This window comes from Symphodus melops (assembly GCF_947650265.1).
Source record: "Symphodus melops genome assembly, chromosome: 4".
Lineage (NCBI taxonomy): Eukaryota > Metazoa > Chordata > Actinopteri > Labriformes > Labridae > Symphodus > Symphodus melops.
This window is the reverse complement of record NC_136694.1, coordinates 1,130,486-1,142,568: the sequence shown is the minus strand read 5'-3', so window position 1 is coordinate 1,142,568 and position 12,083 is coordinate 1,130,486.

Genomic DNA, 12,083 nt, shown 5'->3' with positions numbered 1-12,083 from the left:
TCTGTAATGATTTCAAGATAGGAACAAACATGTGAGCACAGAGGATGAAGAAGAATATAAAGAAAAGAATTCAAGTGGACCAAACAGGGTTTATTCCTGCTAGACAAGGTGCTCACAATGTCAGGCCAACATTCAATCTGATAACATCTGCTACTAAGACCAACAGACACAATAGCATGTTACTCAGTCTAGACATCCAAGAAGCATTCGACCGGGCCAACTGGAGTTTTTTACACTTTGGCTTGAACACAACATTTATAGATTGGGTAAAAATCATTTACAATAACCTGAAGTCAAGAATGAAAGTCGATGGATGTTGCTCAGGGTGCGTTTGAATTGTCTTTTCAGGACGGTTCCTAACTGAGTGAAATGAGCCGGGAGCGTTTCAGTGGCGGCCATGATTAGAGCCGTTTGAATTCTCTAACAGCTCAGAAAAGGTGGATCAATGTTTCTTTTATAAGCTCCTCTTAGCACAGGAAACATTCGACCATCTTTTAACAAAGAAGACGACATAATGCCGGCCCACAATGCCTTGCTGCCGCAACGTTTCCAGCGAGTCCGTTTCCATCCGAGCGTTGAAGAAGTAAGGATGAGTGAAAAGGGACGCAGATGATGTTTTCTTCAACACGTTTCATTGACCTCAGAATGCTTTGTGCAGTCGTACATGGGTATGCCTCAAACATGATGGATATCTACATCCATGGAAGTGTTTGAACCTAAATGATGACGGCTGAAGCTCATAGACATCCAAAGGTGAGGTGATGCATGTGAATGAAGGCAGAGAGATGATGATTCCACAGCCTTCATTTGTCAAGTGGTGTTCCTGTTCAGGAGAAATAAAGTGGAACAATTCATCATCTGCCTGCTTCACAAGATCCTTGTAAATAAAGTTCAATCATCCAAACAGGCACACATGTATCCTTAAACACAGGCTGATGTTTTCATCAACAATAAATCAAGTCTGCCTGAGCGTCACAAACAAAGTGAATCACTGAACTCATGAACTTCAACAGTGAGTCACTTGTGGACGCGCTGGGCAAAGAAAGAGGAAACAGGTGTGATTTGGAGAGCAAAGTGAACAATGAGCTCTCCTCCTCTTCTGAGAGGCCTGATAGGAGGGAGTGGATTCACCTGTGTCACCTGCAGCACAGCTGTTTCTGCTGCTCCTTCAGCTCAGGGATCGAGGCTAGACATGAAGAATCTGAACAGGAACAAGTCATCATTGGTCGTACTATCATACTTATTGTGGATTCATGTTGATGTTGGAGTGGACAGGAAGGTGAGCCAGAGCAACTGTTCTCAATGTGACAACCATTCACTGTTGTTACTCGTAGCCTGCTAGCCTCTTTTCCTTTTATTTCAATTCCAACCTCTTGGTAGGACCGGATTATTTCACCGCTAAGAAGGCACCGGGGAACGTTTCTTAGTAGTCCATTTTCACCACGGCAGAGCCACGCCATTAAAATCCACCGTCACATAAACGACACACGTACAAAAAGAAAGAAGTCCCATTGTGGACATCAAGCTAATCTTGGATCCTTCACTCTTTATTTCAGGTAGAGCTCCTCATAGCAACATGGACAGAGACTTGATTTCCTTCCTTAACATGGAGCTCTTGTTACTACTGATAAGAATGTAGTGATACTAATGACTTTCATTGATATCAAATAATGTCACTCTCATGTTTAGTATTCTGGGCTGCATTGTTGTGCTAGCAGGAAATGATCTCGAAAGGCTTCTATGAGCTTCAGAGAATCAGTGAGTACAGTCTGTTCTTCTTCTTTTCTCTCCTCCCTCACTTAAACAGGAAGGGGAGGAGCCAGCGCGTCCACGTGAACATGACGTAGATACGACTCAGGCAGCGTCACAGACAACTCGCCTGTCACTCCTTGTAGACAGTCATGACTCCCAGATATGTTCAGAGCATATCCTGGATTTCTGCTGTGTCAAATGTGACCTAATCTTCCTTTAACAGTTCACATTATAGGGACATGATGTTGAATGATGACCATCTTCAACATGTCCTTTAAACATATTCCAGATGTTCTTGTGGGAATGTTCCCTGCTAGTTGGGCTCTTACTTCCTGTTGTTTGATTGAACCTCATTTTCACGCTTTCGTTCAGTAATAGAAGCAAAGAAAACAGATTTTATTTTCATGCTCCCTGCTCGAGCTGACGCATCACAACACCGCTGCTCGCTACCCGCTCTTTGTGGGGGAGGAGTCAGACGAGTGTGACAGTGACACTGACCGTACCATTGAATATCAGCTTGAAATAAAGCTGAGCTGTAGAAGGTCAAGCTGTGTGCCAGTCTTTTAGAAGTGCATGAATATTGTGATTGGAGGTGGAGTTGGTAGCAACAGGCTTCAAGGGGCAGCAGCTCAAATCTCACCTCGGGCACCAAGTGGGTTTGGGCCGGCTCTGGTAAGTCGTTATGTGACGGGCCTTTAAATGTGTTCCACTTTGCTTGTTCAAAGTAAACTGGATGAAAAGATATAAATTGCTAAAGGAACTAGCAATGCCTTTTCACAGCTGCTAACCAAATCAGCCTCCGATGATGCAAAATGAGGATTTTTTTGTGTCATTGGAGGCTCCTTTTAAGACAATGAGATAAGAAGCTTTCCTGTCTCAGTGCAAAATGAGGCTGGATGCACAACCATTAAAAACTACTACAAAATACTACCATGTTTCTAATGATACAACGCTTAATGCATATGGGTGAAGTATCCCTTTAAAAGACGACAACGGCCAGAGTCTAAAGAAAAAACACAAGCACCAGATCTGTCTCTGTGAGAAACACACACACATGCACACACCTATAAGGAGCGCAGTGATGTCACAGGAAGGACGTGTTGATGATGTGAAACATGTGTAGCGTAACTTCTATTGCAGAGTAGCATCTCTAGTGCTTGTTTGGATTGTTTATTATGTGCCAACATGATATGCTCGACCTTTGAACTTTGAAAGATACATGGTATGATGAGGATGTAAATTCAGAGACGTGCAGAAAATGACGTACAGAGAGAGACAGACAGAAGCTCAATGTGTCAGTCTCAGCTCGTGCAAATCTTTGGCCACAAACTGAACATCTAACTGGTCTCTCTCTTCTCTGTACAGCCAAAGGACGCCTCAGATCTCCAATTGATTTAGCAAATCCTGTACTGCACAGAGAACACTTCAATCCTTATTGGATGCTTGTGGGTATCATAACCTCTGCTCTCGTTGGATTTCTTAAACAGTTGAAATGTTTCATAAAGCACTCTGTAAGTGGGTCAGTAAATATCATGAACAACTTGCCAATTTACAAAATACAATCAAAAAAATATTGCAATCAAGAATGTTTATTGTACGTTCGAACAGTGTTTATTATGAAGAAAGCAAAACAAACAGTTTGAAAACAACTTGAAAACTGAACTGCCAAGTGGAGCCTCAGTTCGATTTCATGTAAATGTTTTACTACTAACTGAACAACAACATGGTTTCTCTCCTGTGTAAACTGCCAAGTGTCCCCTCAGCTGTCCTTTTAGTGCAGATGTTTTACCACAAACTGAACAACTAAATGGTTTCGCTCCTGTGTGAACTGCCATGTGGGACTTCGAATCTTCATTTCATGCAAATCTTTTACAACACACATGACAACAAAATGGTTTCTCTCCTGTGTGAACTGCCATGTTGGACTTCAGATCTCCATTTTGTGCAAATATTTTACTACAAACTGGGCAACTAAATGGTTTCTCTCCTGTGTGAACTGCCAAGTGTCCCCTCAGCTGTCCTTTTAGTGCATATGTTTTACCACAAACTGAACAACGAAATGGTTTCCCTCCTATGTGAACTGCCGTGTAGGACTTTGAATCTTCATTTCATGCAAATCTTTTACTACACACTTGACAACTAAATGGTTTATCTCCTGTGTTAACTGCCAAGTGTCCTCTCAGCTGTCCTTTTAGTGTAAATGTTTTACCACAAACTGAACAACTAAATGGTTTTTCTCCCTTGTGAACTACCAAGTGGAGCCTCAGAGTTCTATTCCAGGGAAATCTTTTACCACAAACTGAACAACTAAATGGTTTCTCTCCCGTGTGAACTGCCAGGTAGGACTTTGAATCTTCATTTCATGCAAATCTTTTACAACACACTTGACAATTAAATGGTTTCTCTCCTGTGTGAACCGCCAAGTGTCCCCTCAGCTGTCCTTTTAGTGCATATGTTTTACCACAAACTGAACAACTAAATGGTTTCCCTCCTATGTGAACTGCCATGTAGGACTTTGAATCTTCATTTCATGCAAATCTTTTACTACACACTTGACAACTAAATGGTTTCTCTCCTGTGTGGATTGCCATGTTGGACTTCAGATCTCCATTTTGTGCAAATATTTTACTACAAACTGGACAACTAAATGGTTTCTCTCCTGTGTGAACTGTCAAGTGTCCTCTCAGCTGCCCTTTTAGTGCAAATGTTTTACCACAAACTGAACAACAACATGGTTACTCTCCTGTGTGAACAGCCAAGTGTCCCCTCGGCTGTCCTTTTAGCGCAGACGATTTACCACAAACTGAACAGCTAAATGGTTTTGCTCCCGTGTGAACTGCCATGTGGTACTTCGGATCTTCATGTCATGTCATTCGGATCTTCATGTCTCCCTTTTGAACTACCAAGTGGAGCCTCAGAGTTCCATTCCAGGCAAATCTTTTACCACAAACTGAACAACTAAATGGTTTATCTCCTATGTGAACTGCCATGTAGGACTTCAGATCTCCATTTGTGCAAATATTTTACTACAAACTGGACAACTAAATGGTTTATCTCCTGTGTGAACTGCCAAGTGTCCCCTCAGCTGTCCTTTTAGTGCAGATGTTTTACCACAAACTGAACAACTAAATGGTTTCCCTCCTATGTGAACTGCCAAGTGGAGCCTCAGAGTTCTATTCCAGGGAAATCTTTTACCACAAACTGAACAACTAAATGGTTTCTCTCCTGTGTGAACTGCCAGGTAGGACTTTGAATCTCCATTTCATGCAAATCTTTTACCATACACTTGACAATTAAATGGTTTCTCTCCTGTGTGAACTGCCATGTTGGACTTCAGATCTCCATTTGTGCAAATATTTTACTACAAACTGGACAACTAAATGGTTTCTCTCCTGTGTGAACTGCCAGGTAGGACTTTGAATCTTCATTTCATGCAAATCTTTTACAACACACTTGACAACTAAATGGTTTTGCTCCCGTGTGAACTACCAAGTGGAGCCTCAGAGTTCTATTCCAGGGAAATCTTTTACCACAAACTGAACAACTAAATGGTTTCTCTCCTGTGTGAACTGCCAGGTAGGACTTTGAATCTCCATTTCATGCAAATCTTTTACCACAAACTGAACAACTAAATGGTTTCGCTCCTGTGTGAACTGCCATGTGGGACTTCGGATCTTCATGTCATGTCATTCGGATCTTCATGTCTCCCGTGTGAACTACCAAGTGGAGCCTCAGAGTTCCATTCCAGGCAAATCTTTTACCACAAACTGAACAACTAAATGGTTTCTCTCCTGTGTGAACTGCCAAGTGTCCCCTCAGCTGTCCTTTTAGTGCAGATGTTTTACCACAAACTGAACAACTAAATGGTTTCCCTCCTATGTGAACTGCCAGGTAGGACTTTGAATCTTCATTTCATGCAAATCTTTTACAACACACATGACAACAAAATGGTTTCTCTCCTGTGTGAACTGCCATGTAGGACTTTGAATCTTCATTTCATGCAAATCTTTTACTACACACTTGACAACTAAATGGTTTATCTCCTGTGTTAACTGCCAAGTGTCCTCTCAGCTGTCCTTTTAGTGTAAATGTTTTACCACAAACTGAACAACTAAATGGTTTTTCTCCCTTGTGAACTACCAAGTGGAGCCTCAGAGTTCTATTCCAGGGAAATCTTGTACCACAAACTGAACAACTAAATGGTTTCTCTCCCGTGTGAACTGCCAGGTAGGACTTTGAATCTTCATTTCATGCAAATCTTTTACTACACACTTGACAACTAAATGGTTTCTCTCCTGTGTGGACTGCCATGTTGGACTTCAGATCTCCATTTTGTGCAAATATTTTACTACAAACTGGACAACTAAATGGTTTCTCTCCTGTGTGAACTGTCAAGTGTCCTCTCAGCTGCCCTTTTAGTGCAAATGTTTTACCACAAACTGAACAACAACATGGTTACTCTCCTGTGTGAACAGCCAAGTGTCCCCTCGGCTGTCCTTTTAGCGCAGACGATTTACCACAAACTGAACAGCTAAATGGTTTTGCTCCCGTGTGAACTGCCATGTGGTACTTCGGATCTTCATGTCATGTCATTCGGATCTTCATGTCTCCCTTTTGAACTACCAAGTGGAGCCTCAGAGTTCCATTCCAGGCAAATCTTTTACCACAAACTGAACAACTAAATGGTTTATCTCCTATGTGAACTGCCATGTAGGACTTCAGATCTCCATTTGTGCAAATATTTTACTACAAACTGGACAACTAAATGGTTTATCTCCTGTGTGAACTGCCAAGTGTCCTCTCAGCTGTCCTTTTAGTGTAAATGTTTTACCACAAACTGAACAACTAAATGGTTTTGCTCCCGTGTGAACTACCAAGTGGAGCCTCAGAGTTCTATTCCAGGGAAATCTTTTACCACAAACTGAACAACTAAATGGTTTCTCTCCTGTGTGAACTGCCAGGTAGGACTTTGAATCTCCATCTCATGCAAATCTTTTACCATACACTTGACAATTAAATGGTTTCTCTCCTGTGTGAACTGCCATGTTGGACTTCAGATCTCCATTTGTGCAAATATTTTACTACAAACTGGACAACTAAATGCTTTCTCTCCTGTGTGAACTGCCAGGTAGGACTTTGAATCTTCATTTCATGCAAATCTTTTACAACACACTTGACAACTAAATGGTTTCTCTCCTGTGTGAACTGCCAAGTGTCCCCTCAGCTGTCCTTTTAGTGCAGTGGTGTTCAAAGTTTTTTTCTTGCGGGCCAAAATTGTCGCGTTAGAATCGCTCACGGGCCACAGGGTTTTTTTGGGGGGGTTTTTTAAATATTGGAAGGAACTTTTTGTATTTTGACCTCTTCAAAAAATAATGTAAATACACAATAACTAATTGCAGTGGGAAACTGTTGTGTTCTAATTTTTTGGAAAGAATTGTCAGGCTTTTATAGGTCTCCCTCGCTAACATGAAAAAGAAAAAAAAGAACGAAATATGCCATCTGATGAGGCCTGGGACCAAAATCTTCTGATTCTTCGATTTGAAGTCAAGGGCCACAAAAAATCCACTCAAGGGCCACAAATGGCCCCCGGGCCGCACTTTGGACACCCCTGTTTTAGTGCATATGTTTTACCACAAACTGAACAACTAAATGGTTTCCCTCCTATGCGAACTGCCATGTAGGACTTTAAATCTTCATTTCATGCAAATCTTTTACTACACACTTGACAACTAAATGGTTTCTCTCCTGTGTGAACTGCCATGTTGTACTTCAGATCTCCATTTTGTGCTAATATTTTACTACAAACTGGACAACAAGACCTTTAGTAAATGGTCATCAGGGCCACTTGAAAATGTAATCTCCAGTCCACATCTAGACACAATTATCATCTCTTCTGTCTCATGATTAGCACGAGCAGACATGCCAGCAGTTTATGTTTATATGCGACAACAACATACCCACCTTCAAGTGAAGCACGAGCCTCTTCTTGCTTGGACTTTTTCTTTCTTTTGCTAGCTCCCAAATCATATTGACATTTGGAAGCCATCTCTCTCTCTCTCTCTACTCTCTGCCTGCAAAAAACTGCCTGCCGGCCCATCTGACCGCTGATTGGTCAGATGGGCTTTCAATCATTGCGTCTCTTTTTTTCTCTCTCTCTCTTGCCTTGGGCTGACTTGGTGGCGGTGCTCTACGCGCAACTCTGCAAAATTCACACGCACCCTTTGTGCATTTGCAGAGATTGATCATCCTTTATTCATCCTGAGGGAAATTCAATTCACTTGCGCAAAATGGGGCCCCCCATGGATCGCGGGGCCCTACGCACAGCGCGTGTTCTGTGTTTAGGGAGGGGCGGGCCTGAGCCTCAGAGTTCCATTACATGCAAATCTTTTACCACAAACTGAACAACAAAACAGTTTCTCTCCTGTGTGAACCGCCATGGGGACTTCAGATCTCCGTTTTGTGCAAATGTTTACCACAAACTGAACAACTAAATGGTTTCTCTCCCATGTGAACTGCTGTGTGGGACTTTGGATCTTCATTTCATGCAAAACTTTTACGACACACTTGAAAAACTAAATGGTTTCTCTCTTGTGTGAACTGCCCTGTGGGACTTCAGATCTCTATTTCGATACAATTGTTTTACCACTAATTGAACAGTTGAAGGGTTTCTCTCGTGTGGGTCCTCATGTGTACCACAACAGCTGCTCGAGAAGAACAACTTATTTTACACACTGAACAGCTGAATTATTGGCAAGTGAAAAGTTTGTGGCTGTAAATGACTGTCTTGATTAAAGTCTCTGTCTGGTTCTGCTCCTCCACAGTCCTCTCCATCAGCTTCTGTTTTTATATGATGTGTGTCTCTGCTCTCTTCAGTTTGGTTTTCATGAAGCTGTGAGGACTGAGATTTCTCTTCTTCTTCTTCCGTCTTCACAGGGAGAAGTTTGAATGTTTAACATGCTGATATCAAACTCCTCCAGTCGATGGCTCAGTTCCTGCTGCTTGAAAGACATAAAGTTATTGAAAGCTGAATTGAACCACTGAGAGCACTACTTTACAGAGGGTGTGCAGGAGATGTGTCAGTGGGCGGAGTCACTGTCAGGAAGCAGTATCTGGCTTTAAATCAGATGAAAAGTGCCGTCTTTTCTGTAATGAGGAGACCTCGGAGTTCAACGATCCATCACTCCACATCGATTCCTTGATTGGTTCAAGAAAGATTCAATCAAATCTTTTTTTTTTTGAAAGAATTAAACTCGTTTTAAAGGGTACAGTAAAGAGAGAGAGAGAGAGAGAGAGAGAGAGAGAGAGAGAAAGAGAGAGACAGAGAGAGAGAGAGAGAGAGAGAGAGAGAGAGAAAGAGAGAGAGCGAGAGAGAGAGAGAGAGAGAGAGAGAGAGAGAGAGAGAGAGAGAGAGAGAGAGAGAGAGAGAGAGAGGCGTGTCCATCGACACTACAGCCGGGGTTAAAGGTGGAGCTAAACACTGCAGTCTGTTGATTGGTCCCGTAAGACAGCAGCATTAAAAATCCCGGCTGTGTTTAAACAGCTGATTGTTTATTGGTCTGTATTTCTCCTGGCCGCACACAGCCTGCTCTGAAACACAGCTGGATTGTGTTATGTAACAAAGAGCCACATGTCTGCACAGTTTCTCCCTCAGAGCTGTGTTAACTGATATGAAGCGCAAAATACCACGAGGAAGGGACAACTTGAAAGGACGTTTTCACCTGCTTTTTGATTGGACGAAGAGCAGCGAGTCGACATATGCAGCGGTGAGTTACTGATGTTGCTTCTCAACAGAAAGTAAATCCATGCTTTCTTGTGTTCTTCATCAATACAGGAGTCATTAATGATGCAGATTACCGGATGTGACATGATGTCGGTTTGGGTTGTCCTTTTAAATCAACGTTCACTTTCACCAAAGCGGTTAGTATCAACACTTGAAGTTGTCAGTGATTAGTAACTTTTGAGTGCATAAGGTAAAGTCACTGTTAGCATGTATGTGTTTGCAGCGTTATAAAACATTGTTGTAAACTCTGTTGTTGCAAACGTTTCTTTCTGAACTCACAAACGTGATATGTGAGACAGCCAAGCTACCGACACGATGCAGCAGCACACCATGATGTTTTCCCAGAGGTCGACCAGCTCATTCATGATGTCACCTGTTGAAGTGCACAAGTGGGATCACAAGGTGTCAGGACTTTATGGCACAATTGAAATGTGTATTTGTCCACCTCTGTTGTGTACTAAAGCATATAAACAAAAGGAATAGGAAGTGAAATGACAGAGAAACAGCAGGCTTCTGCACCATCAATACTTTTATTGTTGATACTAGTCAATGCTCTTTCTAACATAACATACTAAATGACTCAAGTGTCTTCTTTCACTTTCACTTCACTATGTTTTTGAATGCCGGACTTGAACCCGTAGTGTCATAGTCATTATTTCTTCTTCTACATACGTAAGGCCTCATGTACACTACCTGCTGCAAGTGTCCATTTGACCTGTAAGGAAAGACAATGTACGTCTGCAGGCTGTATACATTCATTTGAATTGAAGTTCATGTAACAGAAAGCATTTTATATCCTCTTTAGATGCATCATTGGATCATTCAGTGAGGTGGAAAGCCTGCAGTGGAACGCTGCACGACATGCTGCAGTCAGGTCCACTGCTCCCTCTGTCCCAAAGACAAGTTCAAACCAGCCAGACTTCAGAGGTTCACCTCAAGGAAGCCGTTGCATTTGAAGGTAATGCTGTTGGATTTTAGATTAAAGACACAGAGTGCCTGGACATTGGAGCGAGCTGAGGAGCATGTTCATTCCACATCCTTGGAGCTGTGACGTTTCCTCTCTGCAGCTTTAATGCAGGATGACTTCATGAATGTAATCCAGGCTTCATCACATCTTCTCTGATCTTCAGCTGCTGCTGATCCAACACAGACCATGTGCTTCATGTGTCAGGAAATGAACTCTAGATTCTCCTCAGAGGTTACAGAGTCAGTCCTGATGGTTATAGACTGAAATCATTGAAGGAACATAAATCAAAGTCATGGCTTCAACAGCTGCTGTCATACAGGAAAGAATGAGAACAAACAATAAAACATGCAAAATATCGTCTTCCTGACTGAACTTTCTCTACAAACAAATTCCTCATCCTTTTCTGTATTTATCACTTTCTGCATGTATTGTGTTCATCTCTTTATTAGAGTCCTATATACACAAGTCTTAGGACAGATTAGGTCGACAGTCAGGACAATCACTGACACACAAAAGATGGTTTGAATGAAATAACATCAGATCACACTTTACAGATCCAGCTTTATCCGACAGCTTCACACAGTAAAAGACCTCACTGTTAAATCACACATTAAAAACAAACATGTTAAAGCCTCGTGCAGTTTAGAAGAAGAGTATGGAGCGTGACGGTGGAGTTGTTGTGGAGGGTTTTTGGATCCTCTGGGAGTCCTCCTGATCAGGCTTTAAAAAAACTGCTTCAGTCATTTGAAAAACGTTTTCAGATCATACTGTCGATAAATAAAGGGAAATAAAACAAAAAAAACATGAACAAAGTCATCTGTTCATTAAAAGATCAATAGTTTTAATCTTTTTCATTACTTGATCTTGAACTCCAAATATGTGAAAAATCCAGAGAAACCCTCTTAATGTCATTCCACCTTTTCAACAGCAGATGGCAGCATTGCACTGTTGCTAAAGGGAGGTGGAGGGAACAACCCGTATTGTTGTTTGTGCACCAGCAGATGGCGCTATTCCCCATTTATATCTCACTTCTCCTCTTCATCTGCCTCAGGTCACTTCCTGGTTTCTCCTTCCCCTCTGATTGGTCGGTTTTTTTGCCCTCTTTGCCCCTAAATGTGCGTACGCCTGGGTCAGAGTGTGCTGAACAGTTGAACATAAAGTTTGCGTGGGAAATGTAAAGAGTCCACCAGTTTCAGGTTCTGTTTTGTGTGTATGAAACAATTCTAAATGAGAGCCAGGTTAGGTTTACAGACTCCCTCTCTGGAACAGGAGTCACTCCTCTTCCTCGGCTTTAAAAAGAAAATGAACATTAATTATGAATATAAATAAATAATATGATTAAAGTGAGTTAATAAAGTGTGCTCATTTAAAGAGTGCACTCGCTCCTCTTCACCTTCACACTGACCTTTGAACTCTCCCATGTGTGTTTAGCTCTGTTTCCTCCTTTATGAGCCTTTGACTTGAATGTGAAGAAATAAAGCAGAAGTGAAGTTCATACATGCTGACCTGAGGCCCATGGTGATAGACAGCCAATAAATAAGAAGCCTTCCTAACATTTACATGAAAGCCTTCAGCGTGTCCTAT